Genomic DNA, 11,536 nt, shown 5'->3' with positions numbered 1-11,536 from the left:
CTCAAAGACCACAACACTTTAGATCCTGGATTTTCAGGTTTAGGATTTCCACTGTGCTAAGGTGAGCTAGAAACATGGTACTTCAAAATTATTTAAAAAATATTTTAAACTACATTAGAGTAAATACCATTTGGCTTTAAGTGTCCTAGTCTCAAATACTAAAACCAGTCTCTATTCCACAACTGCATTTGGTACAGTAAGATTTTATTTGAATATTTACAAAATAAATATTTTAATCACTAAGTTCTTCTTCATCGCTGAAGAATGCGCCTTTCTTTACCCTTGGTCGTCTAGAATCATCTGAGGTCCAGGGTCCCCCTGGGTTGGGTCTCCATTTGCTTTGCTCTTCTTCAATCTTGGCCTGCTGGAATGCTATGGCCTGACTCAGACTGTCCAGAGCCAGGTCCTCCCCTTCCTCTTCACTCACTTCTACTTCCTCAATTTCTTCTTCCGGTTCAGGGGCTTTCCTTTTCTTCTTCTTCTCTTTCTTCTTTGGAGGCTCACGCTCTCCAAGCATGCTTTTAGGACGGGCATAACTCAAGTGTCCACTTTCCCCACATTCATAACACTTAGGTTTATCAAAGTAGTTTCGTCTTCGGATGAACTCAGCTGCTCTTCCATTGTCAATAGCGATGCTAGCCTTTATCACTCTACCAAATAGCTGTTTATTATTTATTGTTCTGGTGCAGTTTAAAGCAGAGTCTTTATCCAAAAACAAAATAAATGCAACCCTTTACTCTTCCTAGTATCTTTGCCTTTCATTATAGTAACCTTTACAACTTTGCCATACTTGGAAAATATCCGGTATAAACCATTGTCTGTTAGGGAGAAAGGATACATAAACTGTGCTTTTACTTGGCACTAAGCCACCGCTCATTTCTTTGGCGCATTGGCGAAGCAGGGAGGATGCGAGCCAGCGGAGGCTTCTCCTCCGGCTGCCTTCCGCAGAGCACAACAGCGCAGGCGTCTGCGATAGTAGCTTCTTTAACAGATAAAGATCATGGCAAATCCACTCAGCTTCAGTGTGTGTTCATGCATATGCTTGTGTGTGTGTGTGTGTGTGTGTGTGAATGTGTGTGTATGTTCTTACATGTTTGAATGCGTTGTTTGTGGTGCATGCATGTGTGTGCATGTGCAGACCAGACTTCAGCCTTGCTAGCTTTTTCACCACCTTACTCTCTGACACATGTTCCCCCAGTAATCCTGAAGCTCATCACTCAACTGCACTGGCTTGCCAGTGAGGACCTGGCATTCTCTTTGCCCCTTCTTTAGTGATAAAATTACAGATGTGTACTTCTGTGTCCAGATTTTTATGTGAATTCTTGGAACCCATGCTCAGATCCTCATCTGCATGGCAAGCCATTTTGGTGCCCACAATCAACCGTTTAAAAAAAATTATTTAACTTTTAGTAAACTCAGCAATGGACTCATAATGAATTAGTTTGATAGAATCCAACATCTGAGAGTCAACAGTCTTAATTAGTCAGAGAATAGCAAGGTCGATATGATGAGATTCTTATCATCTCAGAGAGTATGCTACCATCTATAGAACTGACATAATAATTGCTTCAAAACTACTGTTAGAATGCAGTGAAAAGCCTAGAGCTATTATTTTCACATTCCACATGCTTAAAATCTTCAGGCATTATTATTCTTTAGTGCCTCCTGGGAACTGCATTGTATATAATGAAATTCATGAAAATGAATATACCTTATGTAAAATACAATTGAATTTTTTTTCTAATGACTTGTTTAGTACAATGTATGTTCACATTGAAAGGGTTAACTATATACTTGCTCTTCCTTCATTTTTTTAATTCCTTGTCTGTTGTCAGAGAGAAGATTCCTACACCAGGAACATTTTTTTTTCCTCAGAGACATAAAAAGGTACAAATTGTAATATTTTTTAAAAGTTAAATATGAATGTTCTGGATCCTAAAATCAAGTTAATTTTCTTTTAATGTGTCTGGAAGTTTTCCAAGATTTAAATTGGAATTTTGAATCTGATTTTCTGTAAAGGAATGATATTTTACATTATGCCTTTTTTTAACTTTAAGACTTAAGTCATCAAAATAGTACTTCTGGCAGGGTTTATGCTTACAGTATTGGGAAACAATTTGTTAGAAGTAGTTTGGTTTTCAGAATCTCCATAGCATGAATATTTTGGAGACATGTTCATTGGCCATCTTCTAGAGAGGATAAATCCAGTTAAAATACCCACTTATAACCCCTTGACTTCTTCAATCTAAGACATAGCCTAAGCTAGGAAGAGGATTATCCCAGAGCCAAAAAGGCTCATGATGAAGGATCCAGTTGGGTGAAACTCCTACTCCCATAAGGTAAATTGTCTATGAAATATGTAAAAAGGATCTGCTCTTCCCAAGGAAGTGAGACACTGTTAAACAACAAAATGAATTGCAAAATGCAATAAAGTGAAAGCTGCCTGGTACCTAAATGTTGTTGACTATCTACAATAGGAAGATCCCGGGTAGATGCACTGCTCAGATACAGCTTATGGCTTCATCGAGTTTTCAGTGTAGTATAGCAAGGAGCACTCAATGAAACCTCAGACATCACATAAAAAGAAGGAAGAGGTGGAGAAAATATTAATGAAAGCTCTTTGTGACTTGACAAATAACGATATTGTTGTCTCATATTTGACAAGTAAAATGCAAGAATTTTTCTTAATTGATTTTATGTTTTCACAGGTTAAAACATAAGAAAAATGTATGCTAAGTAAAGATTGAGAAATAGTACACAGAATAAAACAAATACGAATAGCTATTTTCTTTGGGTGACAATATACATCTTTTCCATTTTTTTCTTCTCTGCACTTTTCCAGTGTGGTAATAACTGTCCTTGCCAAGTTTCTGTAGGCACGTGTTCATCAGAGACACAAATACAGAGAACTCACTGAGGTCAGAGACATGCTATAAAAATTTTAGCTTGAAAGAACCAGACAGGGCTTAAACAGCTTTTATTCTGTAGTTCTAAGAGAGGAATTTGCATATGAATAAAAGCAGAGAGTTTGAACACATTTCCAAAGGACTGACAAGGCAACTCTATGCAAAACACTAACTAAATCAGTGTTCTAAAGAAATCCACCAAGGAAAACCATCAAAAGATTCAAAGTCCCCATTTGACAAGTAATGTCCTTTGTCGCACTGTACATGCTGCTTTTTCTAATATTTTAATTAATATGAGATTTCCACTCTGGTCCCTTTCCTCATTTCTCTTCCTTCCTTCTCAGCAGTTTAGGAAGATGTGGGAAAGTAACATACAAATTTAGAGAGAGGAAGTAGAAACCCTTCAGTAGAGTAGATATTGTCTACAGTTTTCCAAAACCCAAGTAGAAAATAGTGATCTCTAGAAGAAGTTTTGCTTAACAATAATTATCATGTACTTATGACAAATATTAGGAAGCTATAAAAACTTGAAAAATTATAAGTGAATCTTACTGTTATAATTTTAAATACACTTTCAACTTTGTTCATAATATAGTGCACTTCTCTCTGTCTCTGTTTCTCAGTCTTGCTCTTTGTCTGTCTCTGTCTCTGTTTCTCAGTCTTGCTCTTTGTCTGCCTCCGTCTCCGTCTTTGTCTCCCTCTCTGTCTCCCTTTCCCTTTCTGTCTCCCTCTCCCTCTCTCTGTCTCTGTCTCTGTCTCTGACTCTCTCTGTGTATGTATGTTCGAGTGTCTGTGGTACAGTCATGAGTATGGATGAATGTGGACATGGAAAAATGAACATGTGACCATGTGTGTGCCCTAGCAAATGGAGGCCAAAGGTTAATCATTTTTCAGGTATTATCTACTTTGCTTCTGAGGTACAAATATATTGGCCAAAATATTGCCAGGTAGGCTAGACTGGCTGGCCAGAGAGTACCAGGGAAAGGATTACTAACATGTGTCTGCCACCATTACAGACAGTTTTTTGTGCCTTGCATAAAGCAAACTCAGGTCCTCCAGTTTGCATGGCAAATATTTTACCAAGTCAGCTGCCTTCCTCTTAACCCTCACTTTGTTTTGTAAGTGAGAAAGATGACACACAGAAAAACTCACTAAGCTCTGTTTTATCTATGTGACACTATAGCTGAGACTGCCTTGGAATCAGCATAAGTATGTATCATACACATCTGCTAACCTCTACAGAGGATTAGAAGGCATAGAAGATGCACAGCAGCAGTTTTCTTGATGAGTTGGTGCCATATATTTTCAGAGGGTGACAGATGTGACTCCAGAAGTGTAGACAGCAAGACCATTCTGTTACCAGAAGTGAGTTTCCTCACACTGTCTTTGCTTTATGAGGCTCTGCATAGTTTAAGTGTAAGGCTCCATTTGTTTCAGCTAACAATATGATGATGGTAGCCTAAAACTAGAGACATTGGGAGGATATCTGAAATCTTATCAATGTGCGCTCACTTACAGGGTTCAGAAAGTGGTAGATTTATTTCCCATGCCTAACATGTAAGAACCTTTTCATTTATCTTCTCTTGGGAATCTCCAGGGTCAGATCCCGCTGTATTTGTCCAATGGTGTATGCCTTACTTGGCAATGCAGCATTGCATCGTGATATAAATGAGCACGTCTAAGATTCTATTACAGGCATACTCACGAGACTGATTTAATAATGTTTTACTGTTTGTGAAGAACATGAAGTAGTAGAAATTGTGGAAAGTTGAGTCAGGATTATGGTAGGCACACTCTCTGAGGAGCCCTTGTACTGTGATAACATTATCTTTCTCCTCCAAACACCTCTTAGAAGACTCTTAAGAGCCGTGGGAGTGCCAGGCAGTGGTGGCCCATGCTTTTCATTCCAGCACTTAGTAGGCAGAGGCAGGTAGACTTCTAAGTTTGAGGCCAGCCGGGTCTATGGAATGAGTTCCAGGACAGCCAGGGCCACACAGAGAAACTCTATTTCGAACCATCCCAGTCCCCCACCCCCACCCCTACCCCCCAAAAAAAAACAAGCCATAGGAGAACATAAACAGAGAGTCAAGCAAGACTTGAACCTAAATATTGTGCTCTGAGAATATTCTCTAACTTCCTATGTGCTCCCATCCGAACCATGACTCTATCTCCATGATATAAGCCTGCACGGGAGGTTTTGCTATATGTGATTAAATAGCACAATATATTAAAGAAATTTTGACTGAATATCAGTTTTTTAAAAAAAAAACATTATTTATTTATTTTGTATATGTGAGTACACTGTAGCTGTCTTCAAACATATCAAAAGAAGGCATCAGATTCCATTACAGATGGTTGTGAGCCACCATCTGGTTGCTGGGAATTGAACTCAAGATGTCTGGAAGAATAGTCACTGCTCATAACCACTAAATTATCTCTCTAGCACCTGAATGTCAGTTTTCTCCTAAGACAACATCATTGTAAAAATTCTACTAATCTCTGAATACAATGAAGTGTTCAGTAGCACAAAACTTACTCGATGCTGTGTTCCCTTCTTACTAATTTAAAGAGTCATATCTTTGCAGTTGTTAACTCCCTGCTGTATGACCATGGCCATGATGTATTGCCAAGTAAGACATATGCCATTGGGTAAAGGTAGTGGAATCCTCCTCTGGAGATTCCAGGTAGAAGATGTTCATCCTTTCAGAGATGAAGGGGGAAGGGAAGGAGGCATGGGGGAGGGACTATGGAAGGGAGGGGGCAGCGAACAGGATGTAAAGTGAATAAAAAGCAAAAAAAAAAATTAGAAAAGCTTTATGTTACAAATGCAGAAAACAAAGAATAGATAAGTTAATAGTTTTTTTTTGTTGTTGTTTGTTTGTTTGTTTGTTTGTTTTCTGGAAAAAGCTGGGGAATCTAGAAATTCAGCATGCTAAATGCTTCCTCCCTTGCGCTCCTCCTGGATCTCTCTAATGTGCAGCTATTCTTTGTAAACACCCTGTATTTCATCAAATATGTTGAGCTTGTGAGTTGGTAAAACCTGATAAAGCTCCCCAACGGCTCTTGACTTTACCTGGCTCTCTTTAATTAGATTGTACAGAACAATATTGGCTAACGTCATTCCTCCTGGGTTGCAATTAACTTAATCCAAAGTATCCTTCAGCCTTTAGTGGGCTTTTGATCTGGGAGTGTTGTTTTGTTCAGGCTATCTCAAGCTCATTGATCTGATGGGTCCTGGGTAACACTGATAATGGAGGTCATTCGCTCCAATTAATTTTAACTACCTTTTGGCTTTTGATGAAGTAGATAAAATGGGTACTCATCTGTATTGTACCTTTCTTTAATAAATGCCTTTATGAAAGTGGTTTTTTTAGATAAACTAATTTTCAAATAAATATATTATGTGTAAATGATCTTGAGAAAATAATAACTTTCAAAATTCTCTCTTGTGTCCTTTTACTATTAAGATATGGATATTGAAAATATGAATGCTAAGATCATCATTTAGGACAGGATTATTCGAACTCAGCCTTCGGTGAACAATGAGCTGAGACAATTCTCTGTTGCAGGAGAATGTAGAATATGTGGCACTGTGCATACCCTTCCTACACTTTTCATAACTTCTGTCCTGTTGTGTAACAACCAAATCTCTCTGCACATGCCTGTTACTTGTCATGTAATGTACACAGTTGTCCTAAGTTTAGAATTACTAACATATACCGCAATTATTCGGACAACTGTTATTCCAAGTTTAAATGAATGTAATTAGGAAAAGTCTTTATAAATTTTTCTATAGCACGTGTGTAAGAATGAATAAGATGACACCTTGTGCTGAAAACATTGATTTCCTTACACTTATGACTGAAAGAAATAAATATCAAATCTCTTAAAAAAGTTTAGAAGGACCCACTTTGCATGTCAAGTGTTCAGAATGTGTTAGGAGACATGCTAGACTGTCACATATGTTACCCAATTAGTTTTCATAAACACTGTAAGATTTATGAATTTTTTGCTTCACATTGTGTCTGAGAAAACCAGCACACCAGTGTTACAACTTGAATTTTAATGCACATCTGGGTCATGCCAAAACTCTGCTTTTTACCTTCCAACACAAAGGAGGTATGTGAGAAAACATGTTAATGCAATTGGTTAAAATATAAATGGCTTGGAGAAATTATGAATAATAAATCTTGTCACAATTACCACAATTCAACAAACTTGTGTGTATGTGTGTCTGTGTGTGTGTGTGTCTGAGAGAGAGAGACAGAGAAATATATACTAAGTATTCTTAAAATACACAAGATTTGAATGGCTCCTGAAAACAAAATTAGTCATTTTTGGTTGCTGAGGATATAAAATAAAACTGTCACGAACAACACTTACTATGTCTTCATGAATGAAAGGTATAAAATATATATGCAAAGCATTCATTTGTGGTCTTACATGCATGAATCCCTATATATAAAGAACCTTTTAAAATCTATGATTTATTCTAGTTTAAAAGAATAGAGCATGCTGCATTTTAATAACTTTTTAATGTGAGAATGTAGGGTGCTTTGTTGACCTCAAAGAATACAAAGTGTTTATCTGAACAGGAGAGAGTTGTAGAGAAAATCTTCTGAACTGCTGCTTCCTGAAAAGACCAGATCAACGGAACATGAGTATTGACTCAAACAGGGACACTTGAGAGCAAGACAATAGGCTTCCTACTCTGAAAGGAGATATGCTATGTAAAACTATCTTGTGTATCTGCAGTCCAGACAGTACCTGGAATAATGCACATTATTCTCTGGCTATATTAAAATATATTTATTTTAATTTCTGTTTCTGTTTCTACTGGATTATTTCAAAGACACAGATTCAGACGTTCAAGACACAGCAAGCAGGAATGTCAATCTTTTGTTACAAACAAGTAAATGAGGTCTACGAAGGAGAAATATCCTCATATTCACTGAAGAAAAAAACAAAAGAAAAAGAATAAAAGAAAAGGAAAATGCTCATAGAACTTAGTGTGAGCCCATATCTGTCTAGCCAACATTTGGAGAATTTTAAGAGTAGAATTTGGGAAGCCAAATACCATGTGAGTTTGCTGTGGCTTCTCAGAGGAAGGGGTAGTTTCTCCTATCTTCAGGGCCTGAGTTGTCTTTGCAACTTTGAACAATTCAACACCTGCTTCCATAGCCTGAGAGATTCTTGATTGAATTTCAGAGGCCTGCCTGCTTGGTCCCCAGAAAAGTCAGTCCTTTTTTATAATACTGACAAGAGCTTTTTGAAAAGATTTACATGTCAAAGAGCTCCAGAGAAGCCTGGATCACCTTTAGGAATGCAGGTGATCTAAAACCAGAGAAAGTGGAGGCTGAGGGTACTGCCTGAAGGTTGATCAAGCTGAGAGCAAGGCTAATATCATCCTGTCAATGGAGAGCATCAAAATATTATGGTTTGTAAATCAATACAGTTGTTAACATTTGAGCTTCAACTTTTGGAATTTATCTTTGTACATATACCCAAAGAAAATTATTTAGCATTTAAACATATGTATTTTTCTTCTGCTTTTAAAACAGCCATTCTCCTGTCATAATATCCATGATTCATTACTGTCAGCTTCCTTTGCACTCAACAAAATAACTTTTACTGCATGTTACACTTGAAAAGAATGTAACATTGGACTTTGAAACTTTCTTCATCAGTTTTATTTGCTCTAATTAAAACAGGATTAGTTGATATTCACAAGTCATTTACAAAAACGCATTACTGCATTCAGAGAAAACATCTAATTATAGAAGCGAGTGGGGAATTGCAAGGCATTGAATTTACTCTAATATTTTCTTTACACTGTCATTTTCAAAGCTTCATTAATAAATGGTTATTAACACCCTCTGTGGATGAGAATCTGGGTATCACACTTAACTCTGTCTTTTAAATATACCCACAGAATTTCCTAGAAAGAATGTGAGACTGGAAATAGAAGGAGAAAGAGAGCGACAATCAGGGGGCTTATGAGTGTGCAACTCCTATCTTAGTTTCTTAAGACTATGAAAGTCTGTTGATCTGACTTTCTACTTTCGGTGTATGTAGCAATGGCCTTAACTGTGAATACTACTCCAGATGAAGACTTAGTGATAGGATGAACAACAATGATTAGGCCACTTAATATGTGAAGCTCTCCATGACTCTGCTATGTAAATTGCATGCCCTCAATGTACATTACACATTCCTGTCCCCAATTCCTACATACAGGACATGCCCTCATCCCCTCTGTGCTTGACAAGTCCCCAGTCCCTAGCCCCTCAAAGCAAGTGCAGCCTCACTGGGTATATAGTCTTTATTTGTTATTTTTATTTTATTTTTGTTCTTGTTTTAAATCAGTAATGTTAATAATTCCTTACACCATCCAGCTCCATGTTTCTTAAACACATGATTGGCTAGGTTGTCATGAACTCCCTCTGCTTTTGTTTTTTGACACTGACATCACTTCCTACATAATTGAAATGCAATTCTTCACTGAATTGTCCATCATTATGTTTGCTATCATCTCTAAACCAAACACAAAATAAATAAAGCTGGATTCTGAGAAAGGGTAATGATAAGCTGTCACTGACTTGGGTTTTAGGTGATGGATTTTGCTATGGATTCCAGGAACTACACCAGTCTCCTTGTGTATTTTTTTTCATTGTGTCAATATCAATAGAAGGCAACCAATAGAAAGGCATCCCCCTAAATAAAAAGGATGTAAAACAATAATGAAAATAATATTTAAAATTAACCCGGATTAAAAATACATCAAAACGTAGAGCCAAAGTAGAACTTAGGGGCGATGCTCTGTACTTTCTGTGCACATGGAAATATGTTTAGTACTAGGTCTCCAATTTAAAATAACAACATATTAAAATCTCAGAATTGAACAAAATTAGGAAAGAAAATTCCTTTTCCCCCAATGTTTTATGGGAAAAGATATCAGAAATAGCATCTATCTTATGTTTTCTGATCATACTCAGAGGAGACACACAGCCTTGATCAGACTTGGAGAAACAACTGAGTGCATGTGTAAGAGCAAGCTACATTGAACAATGTAACTAAAGTATAAAAGTGTAAATGTAGATAACTTTCTGTACTACTACATCTACCTCTGATAATTTCCAGATTTTGATAGTCTCAGAAAATATATTTAATGTGGTCAACTTTACTGACTTCTCCTCCTAAGCAGGCTGGTTCCACTGAATAATGTCTGCTTCATTTTGCATTTGTGTTTTTGCTCTCAACATTTTATTATCTTGATTACATTTTAAGCCTATAGTTAATGTTGGAAATTAATACTGCAATTGTAGAAATTGCTGCTGTTGTAGAAATTACAGCATGCACATCTATATGCATGTTAGTTAAATGGATATAAGTAAGGGCTAAATTAGGAACTATGAGCCCTAGAAGTTCACTCCTAAAATATACTGACGTTAAATACCTTCCACTATAAATTTTAATTACTTTATTTATTTATTTATTTATTTATTTATTTATTTATTTTTACATGGTGGGGCATGCCATATGTGTCAGTTCAAAGGATAATTTGCAAGAACTGAATCTGTTTATTTCACTATATGGGGCCTAGCAATGGAAATCAAATTGTCTTGCTTGAGCCTTTATCAACCAAGTTTTCTTTTCAGCCTTTGGTCACTCTTTTTTTTTTTCTATATGGATCTACCCTTCTGTATTCCCTACAAGTTAAAGTATAATTTATATTATTTGTCAGTTGAATATTATTTTTGTGATTGTATCCATTAGTATTGCTTTAATAAATATGTGTGGCCATTAATATCTAATACGATTTATTTTGTAAATTCTATGAGGATTTTGTGCATTTTTATCACATTCACCCTCTCTCCATCAACTCTTCCCAGATCCGTCCCCTTCCCCTTCCACCAACTTTGTGCCCTTTACTATCATATTTGCTTGCATGAGGGACAATTTGAGCTGTCCAAGTATTCCTGGGTCTGGGGCCTTCCAACTGAGCTGAGTCAGTTTATCTGAAGCTAACAGTTATAGAGAAAAATGACCATTTCTTTTCCAGGTGATACATTGTTAACCCCTTCTTGAATAAGGGTGGAATTCTTTTTATCTCCTTTATCTATATGGTATTTAGACTGGCTTGGACTTGCATAACAGTACTTGGGAGGGATTAGGAAGCATTGTCTTGTTGGAGGAAGTGTGTCACTAAGGTAGTATTTGAGGTTTCGAAATCCCATAGGACCCAGTGAATCTCTTTTTCTGCTGCATGCAGATCTGATTGTAGAACACGACTCCAGTACCATGCCTTCCTGCCATGATGATATAAGATTAATCCTCAAAAACTGTAACCAAGCCCCAATTAAATGCTTTCTTTTATAAGAGCTGTCTTGGTCACAGTATTTCTTCACAGCAATAAAATACTGATTAAGACAATGGGTTTTGTTTATCCTGTTACAACTGCTGTGCATTAACATGTGCAACTGCCTTAATCTGACCAGAAGATACTGTTTTCCTGTAGTCAACCATCACCTCTGGATCTTATACTCTTTCCAGTGATGAGCCCCGAACACTTTAGGGCTGAGCTACAGTTTCTTACTCTTTACATGTTGGCCAGTGTGGGTCTCTGTTGT

The 11,536-nt window shown here is 36.9% G+C and overlaps 1 pseudogene; it reads right to left on the bottom strand.

The window, feature by feature from the left end:
• Positions 1–232: 232 nt before the first annotated feature.
• On the bottom strand, positions 233–877 carry LOC110307469 (annotated as a pseudogene).
• Positions 878–11,536: the final 10,659 nt, after the last annotated feature.

This window comes from Mus caroli, chromosome 12 (genome assembly GCF_900094665.2).
Source record: "Mus caroli chromosome 12, CAROLI_EIJ_v1.1, whole genome shotgun sequence".
Lineage (NCBI taxonomy): Eukaryota > Metazoa > Chordata > Mammalia > Rodentia > Muridae > Mus > Mus caroli.
The sequence above is the reverse complement of the archived record's forward strand: the minus strand, read 5'-3'. Positions and strand labels throughout refer to the sequence as shown.